This window comes from Talpa europaea, assembly GCF_964194135.1.
Source record: "Talpa europaea genome assembly, chromosome: 16".
In the NCBI taxonomy this organism is placed as follows: domain Eukaryota; kingdom Metazoa; phylum Chordata; class Mammalia; order Eulipotyphla; family Talpidae; genus Talpa; species Talpa europaea.
In genome coordinates this window covers 37,232,803-37,240,936 of record NC_140084.1, presented here as the reverse complement: position 1 = coordinate 37,240,936, position 8,134 = coordinate 37,232,803, and positions in this window count along the sequence as shown.

Genomic DNA, 8,134 nt, shown 5'->3' with positions numbered 1-8,134 from the left:
ATTACTCCCTTTGTAGTTGTTTCACAGTTCTTGGATTTCCTATCCTCCTTTCTGTGTGCTTTTCAGTTTCAGAAATAGCATCAGAGATAGCTCCTCAAGCTCAAAGATTTTTTTCCTCTCAGTCTTGGCCAATCTGCTGTTGAGCCTATCCAAAGCATTCTTAATCTGCATTAGGGTTTTTTTTTTTCTCTCTCTAGCATTCTTTCTGGTTCATTTTTAAACATTTCTCTCTCTGCTGACATTGCATGCTGCCTACTTTATCCACTAGTGCCCTAGCGAATCAGTCATAGTCATTTTAAATTCCTTGTTTGGGGCCTCCCTGGTGGCGCAGTGGTTGAGCGCTGGGTTGCGAAGCTGCCCGCAGCCTCGGCAACGCTGGTTCGATCCCCGGCTGCTCCCTGGCTGCCGGAGGAGGGTCCCACATGGCGCGCAGACCTCTCCTGCCGCCCGCTGCTCCCCTCAGCAGTGTACTTCGGTCCTTCTGCCTGCTCTGCTCCCCGCTCTGGCTCTATTGGGTTCTCTCACCCTCCCGAGCTTCTGACTGTACCCAGTGCTTGTATAAATAAATAAATCTTTTTTTTTTTAAAGATTTATTTATTTATTTATTTATTTATACAAGCACTGGGTACAGTCAGAAGCACGGGAGGGTGAGAGAATTCACCAGAGCCAGAGCGGGGAGCAGAGCAGGCAGAAGGACCGAAGTACCTGCTGAGGGGAGCAGCGGGTGGCAGGAGAGGTCTGCCCGCCATGTGGGACCCTCCTCTGGTGGCCAGGGAGCAGCCGGGGATGGAACCGGCACTGCAGAGGCTGCGGGCAGCTTCGCAACCCAGCGCTCAACCGCTTCGCCACCGGGGAGGCCCAATAAATAAATCTTTAAAAAAAAAAAATCCTTGTTTGGAAATTAATTCCAACACCCCTGCTATATCTGTCTAGCCGTGATACTTGCTTTGTTTCTTCAAACTATGTTTTTTGCCTCTTATAATTTTTTCTTGGTAGCCAGACTTAAAATACCGGGTTAAAAGGAACTGTTGTTAATAGCCCTTTAGGGGCCCTCCTTGGTGGTGCAAGGGGTTAAGACACAGCACTATGAAGCAATCCACAGCCACTGCAGCATGAGTTCAATCCCCGACCAGGGAGGTGACCCACATGGCACAGCAGACCTCTCTTATCTCGCCCACTGCTCCCCTCAGCAGTGTATTTCAGTCAGTCTGCCTGTTCTGTTCCCCACACTGTCTCTGGTGAATCCTGTCACCCCACCCACACACCTCTGGCCTGTACCCCAGTTCTTGTATGCATAAATAAATAAATCTTTAAAAAAAAAAAGCCCTTTAGTAATGTGGTTGTAAGAGGAAGCATTTTGTGATTATATCTTATCTTATTATCTTATCTTATTATTATCTTATATTATTATGTCTTTTAGTCAGCCCATGTGCTGCTAGGTTATGAACATCACTCCTACTTCAGTTTACCCCCATCCCTCTTTGGTGTGAAGTCAGTGTGGCTAGCGTGCTCTGGAATTGTGTGTATTTTCCCTCCTCACATGGAAAAATCTAGGGTTGGCTGGAGTAGGGTATTTCTCTTCCCCTAGGCCAGTTAGGCTCAGATAAAACCCTAGCAGGTGAGACTCTGGTTAAATTTTAAGTTTCTCCTGAGGGGAGATCTTGTTAAGAAGAACAGAATGCTATGATACATTTCAGAATGTTCGTTTTTACCCTCCCCTGCCCTAAGCACGAGGGGAATTTTCTCTGAGGCTTACTGTGAGAATCTAGTAGAACTCCAGGAGGCAAAACTCCAGAAGGTATTTGGGTCCTCCTGATGTCTGGGTGTCCTGGTGTTTTTTTCTCTCAGACTTGCCCACACTGAGCCTCCAGCATTTCACTAATCACACTACTGGTTTTCCTCCTTTGCCACTGATTCCTGCAGAGGTTTCTGCCTGTGGGTTTGTGTCTGCATTTGCCTGTCACCCTCCAATTTTGGGTTAGTGATGTGCCCTGTAACTGGAGTTATATTACAGAATTAAGAAGATAGAATTAGAGGGTCTCCCTGGTGGCGCAAGGGGTTAAGGACGGCACTGTGAAGCTATCCGCAGCCCCTGCAGCATAAGTTCGATACCTGGACGGCCAGGGAGCTACCCACATGGCACAGCAGACCTCTCCTGTCTCGCCCGCTGCTCCCCTCAGCAGTGTATTTCAGTCAGTCTGCCTGTTCTGCTCCCCACTCTGTCTCTGGTGAATCCTCTTACCCCCCTGCATCTCTGACTTGTACCCCAGCTCTTGTATACATAAACAAATAAATCTTCAAAAAAAGATGCAATTAGAGATTTGTGGCTGAACTTAATGTAATATATGCTAGTTGATTCTCAGTGATACACACCTGTAACTTAAATGCTATTAGAATGCAATGTTACTTCTATTATAAAAAAGAAAGAAAAGTTGTTGAATTAGCACTAAACCTGTTCAGCTTTTTACTTGTTAGGATAGAGTGACCATTTCCAACCTTTTTACATGCAAGACTGGAAGTATCAGTTTCATTTTGAATGGCCATTGACCAATCGAATGGATCTTGGGCCTATCTGCCTTCCTCCCCCCACAACACAAAGGGTTAAGGATAGTGTCTGCCTTCTCCTGGTGAAATATCTCTGGTCTTACTTCACATCTACTTAAAAAGTTTCCATTGTATCAGCAATGTAATTCATTAGCGAATCTGGATTTATGATATCTAATCTACATTTAGCATATGTACCTACACAATTAGTTTCTGTGATTTGATCTAATTCTTCCCATCAGACTACAGAGCATGACCTTGAGGTGGTTTTGTCCCACAATCAGGATGCTAAAAAGAAGAACCAAACAAACAAAAAAAGAGGTAACAGTTCCAAAATGGAGTAATTTTACACTAAGTCCCATATCACAAACTGAGATTTAATACCTAACTTAAGGACAGTTTCTGCCTCTCCTTGGAATGGAATCTTAACTGAGTCAATCTAGAATTACCCAGATAATATTAGTGAGGTAATCTGCCAGATAGAACCCTGCCCTCCTCTAACGGAGATGACCTTATTACAACCACTCTGCTTCTTAACAGTGTCATGTCCTTGTCCCACTCCCTTCTGCCTATAAAACCTTTCTTTTTGTACAGTTTCTTGGAGCTCCTTTCTGTCTGCTAGGTGGTGCTAGATGGACTGCCCAACTCATGAATCATAGGATAAAGTCAACAAGATCTTTAGCATTTTCCCAGTTGAAGCATGTGTTTGTGTATAGAAGAACTGGGGTGTAGGCCAGAGATGGGGGGCAGTGAGAGGATTTACCAGAGACAGAGTGGGGAGCAGTGAAAGACACTGCTAAGGGAAGCAGCAGGCGAGACAGGAGAGGTCTGCTGTACTATATGTGGGTTATCTGCCTGGCCAGGGATCGAACTCAGGCTGTAGTGATAATAGCACTAAACCTGAGGCTACCAGGGAGGTCCTGAAGTGTGTCTTTTAAACTGGGTTGTTACTCAGATGTACTGGGCAGCTGCTGAGCCACCAGGAGGCCGGCTGACTCAGAGGCTTGGAGTTTTGAGGCTGCAGGCTTGGCACTTTCCTTAACAGAAATGACACATGGATGACCTCTATTGGTCAAAGGCAGAAACTGCAAATGAACACTCCTTAACTGACAAAATCCCTGCTATCTGCCAGGCACTTCACATGTATTATGTCATTTGTCTTACAGTTGTCCCTCAGGATCCCTGGAGGATTGGTTCCATGACCCCTTTCTATAAAATGTCATAGTGTTTGCCTTACCTTTTATACATCCTCTCCTAAATTTTAAACCATCTTTAGATTATTTTTAATACCTAATACTGTGTAAATGCTACGTAGACAGTAGCTGTGCTCTACTGTCTAGGAAATACGGGCAAGATAAAAGGCCTGTGTATGTTCAGCAGAGATGAAATCATTGTAGACCTAACTACATAGTAGTACTTTCAACCCACTGTTGGTTGAATCTGCACAGTTAGAAGTTGCAAATATGGAGGGCTATGTATCTACAAGGTGGGCACTATCACTCTCATTTTATGTTGGAAAAAAAAGAGGATTCAGACGCCTAGGTCTTCACTGTGTGAGTGGCGTTGCTGAGATCCAAGCCAGGTCTGTCTGAATCCATACGTTTGCTCTGTCCACTAATCCCCTGCAATTCAAAGTGTGGTCTGAGAACCAGAGCAAGGGCACACGGGGACCCACTGAATCAGAATCTGTACCCTAAAGGGATAAAAATTTTGTATGTACATTTCAGTTGAAGAAAGGCAAACCCTGATGGGGGTAGGTAGATGGGGTGGGTGAGGGGGTTGACCCGGTTTGTGAGTCATCACCGGGCACTTCATATAGGATAAAGGCCTCCCTGGTGGTGTAGAAGATAAGTCTCAGCACGATCACCTCTACCACCTGAGTTTGATCAGGGCACAGCAGACCTATTCTGTCTCTCCCGCTGCTCCCCTCAGCAGTGTATTTCAGTAGATCCGCCTGTTCTGCTCCCTATTCTGTCTCTAGTGAATCCTCTCAGTGAATCCTCTCAAACTCCTCCCACCCCTGCACTTCTGGCCTATACCTATTCTTGTATGCATAAATAAAAATAAATCTTAAAAAAATGGGACAAAACCCAAAAGCAGATTTACATTAGGAGTGAGGAAAGGGAGGCCTAAGGGAGAAAAGAAGAAAATTTACTGGCTGGCATGTGTTCATCAGCTGAACAGAAACTGGGGTGCACGTGGAAACCAAGAAAGAGCCTAGCTGACCTGTGTTGAGTAATTTAAGGTCCACATTGTGACTCTGCTGCAGCTCTAGTTCCCAGAAGCCCCCATTCAGGGAGTCAGAAAGCATCACCTTTTACCAGCGAGTTGGCTGTGAGTGCCCTGGGTACCACCCAGTGGCACAGAGGTTGCATGCACCTCACTCTTACAGAAGCACCGACTCCTGGGAAGGGTTGGAGACTCCCCTGCTTATGTGCTGTGGAGAGACTGAGTTTTCTCCCTTTGTAAATGAGAATTTCTGGACACAAAGTACTTTTTATTTTTAATGTATTCTTTACATCAGCTCTCCTCTGTGAAGTAAATAACAGTAGTGATTGTCATCCTTAACTCAGTTTTAGAAACAAAAGCCCAGAGAGTTGAAACAAGTTGCCCAGACCCCCTAGTTAGCCGCCTGCAACTGCTTGATGTGGCCTGGCTGGGAGAGTGACCAGGGGTTCCCAGCATGCGGGTCACAGATTCCTGTGCCTGCCTTTTGGGGTCAGAAATCACCAGGCTGGCCCAAAGGGAGCCTTCTGCACACTTTTATTCATGCATGCATAGCAGGAATGTTCTGGCTTTAATTTTACTTCTTGTGCATCTCTGGGCAAAGTAGTTCACCTCTCAGCTTTGCTTCTTCACAGTTGTGAGAATCAAGTGAGGATGATGCAAGTGCTGCATAAGATAGGAGTTCAACGAACATTAGGTGACACCCACCCATTCAATAACTACTGAACCCTGCTTATCATATGCCAGGTACTGGGCTAAGAAACCTGATGGACGAGGTGGATGTGGCCCTGCTCCTGTTGCGCTTACAGTGTAACGGGGGAGACACACTGATCAAGTACTTGTGAGTATGGTGAGCAACAGACAGACAGGGCAGGAGTTAAAATGGATGCATTTGGCTTTCGCAAAGAAGTAGCCTTTTCTTCCCTCTGTTCAGAAAGTGAAACCAAACCTCAAGTTTAGTTCTCTAGATAGGTGTGAACATGGCTCAAAGCTGTCCTATCTTCCTAGCCCTTTGGTAGTGTTTTGTCCTTGATAGAGTCCCCAACGCCACCAGAGAGGATTCTGGAAGAGGGAGGAGTGGGGTGGAAGATGAGCTGGTTGGACTTTACTCCAAGGACCAGGGAGAGCTATTGAATATCATCTTAGAATGTTTTAGTCTTAACTTGTGATGTATCCCCCAAATCCAGTTGCCCTCCCACACCCAGGCAATGTTCCCCCTACAATGGCCACACTTTAGTGTCTCAACCAACCATGTTCCTCCCTCCACAGGGCCTTTGCACATGCAAGTCTCATGAACTGAAAAGGTCTCCCTGCCTCTCTTTACTCAGGAGGTCTCCCCCTCTTTATCACTCAGGGGTTAGCTCAAATGTCATTTGCTCCAGGAAGACTTCCTTGACTCCTCAGACAAGCTCTAGGTTCTCCAACAACATTTTATGTTTTCCTTTCCTGTCACTGACACAATTTGCAAGTAAAGTCATATGTTGCTTAACAACAGATTCAAAGAAATGTAAGATGATTTCATCATTGTGTGAACGTCACAGAAGGTACTTAAACCTAAATGGTATAGTTTACTGCATACCTAAGGATATACATGGACCTCCTTTGTGTACGTGGCCCATCATTGATCAAAGCATCATTCTGCAGTGCATGCTTTAAATATTCCTGTGACCTCTTGCTTAGCAATAGACCCAGAGACTCAGCAGATCCAGAACAAAGCTGGTGTTTGTTTTACTGAGTATCTTCTCACCAGCATTCAGCATGGTGATTTACTCCTCCACCGGGACACCAGGGTTGCACACACATGCCTCTGACATGATGGGGGTGTTGATTCTCAGGTGTTTAACTCATCCCCAAATATAAGGCCAGGGAGGGACAGGCAGCAGGACAAGAGACAGAGACAAATTCCCAAGTCAGCAGAGAAAGGCTGATGGGATGTGGGAAGAGAAGGGAGCTGTCAAGAACCACTTACAGTTTCAGGTGTGGGAAGAAGAGTGTGGTAGTGCCCATTCCTGAGATGGGGGTCACAGGTGGTGAAGCTTAAAGGGCTTGCTACACACCCTGCCTTTGCAGCCCCTTGTCCTCCCATCAGTGGCCTGGACTGTGTCCCAGCACCAAACACAGGTCTCATGGCTCAGCAGCACAAGCCCCTTTTTATTAACCATCCTCCCTGGTTTGAATGTGCATGGTTAGAACAGGAACAGTAGAAGAGCCTGGCAGGGAGGGGAGGGTGTGAGCTCCTGAGGTTAGGCCAAGAGGCTGGATTCTTGCTTCTCCTGACTGGTTCTTTGTGATGACCCTTTAAATGTCCCCTACTCCCACTAACCAAGTTAGAGGCTGTGCAGCCCAGCTGCTTACTGTGCTGTCCTGACCGTGTCAGGGATGGGTACTGGCGGGGTCTGGTGCTGGGCAGCAGGTTGCAAGACAACAGCAGGGTTGAGAGGAAAGGTGCGTCACCCAGTCTGGGGACTGAGCAGACGCCTATCCAGTCTCCGCTGCTTTGATTTCACTGCCTTAGGTGGTGCGCTGCTGGGCAGGGAGGGGAATACAGGTCTTGGGCAGCTGCCAAGGTCGGGCCTGGTGGAACTGAGGACGTTGACAACAGAAACTTTGGTACCCCTTCACCTTCACACTTTGGCGAGCAGGAGACTAAGCTATGTGGAAAATGGGTGGGGGTGAAAAAGGGATGGGGGTGTGCAGGAGAGATCCAGGTTGCATGACTACACTCATATGTTGCCCCATCAGTGGGCGTTCAGCTGTCTTTCTGCTCTCTGGAGAAGCGGTGGTGCTGAGGATGGATGGATGGGGAAGGGGGAAGAAGCACACAGGGCAGAGAAGCAATCACTGAAAAAGAAGGTCTCAGAGATTCCCCTTGATCCTGACCCAGCCTGCATCGGTCTGAAAGGTTCCCACAATCTTTTCCATCATCCACTCTGTGCCTCTAAAAAGAAAGACCCATCTGGACTCTGAGCAAGGAAAGCAAACTCCCCCTGTGGGGGGCCTAACAGAGGAGTACTCAGCACCGTGGCACGGGCGGCCCTGGTCCCTGGCTCAGAGCCAGGCTGGCACCGCCTGTAAACATTAGACTTGGTGATGTCCAGGGATGGAGGAGGAGAGAGCTACCTGGACCATCAGGTTTGCAGGAAGAGACAGGGTGAGGCCCTGAAAGGCTGAGGAAATGCCAAATAGCCACAGAAAGAGGGGTATCAGGCTCACTGTGGTCCAGGAGGGAGTGGACAAGGCATGACTCTGCCTCTGTGCATCCACGTGACTTCAGTGTTTCCTTTGGATGTTGCCAGACAGGTCCCAGACGAACACTGCCAGCTGGGCTGCTCACGGACTCGAGCAGCTCCGGGTCCCAGGGTAA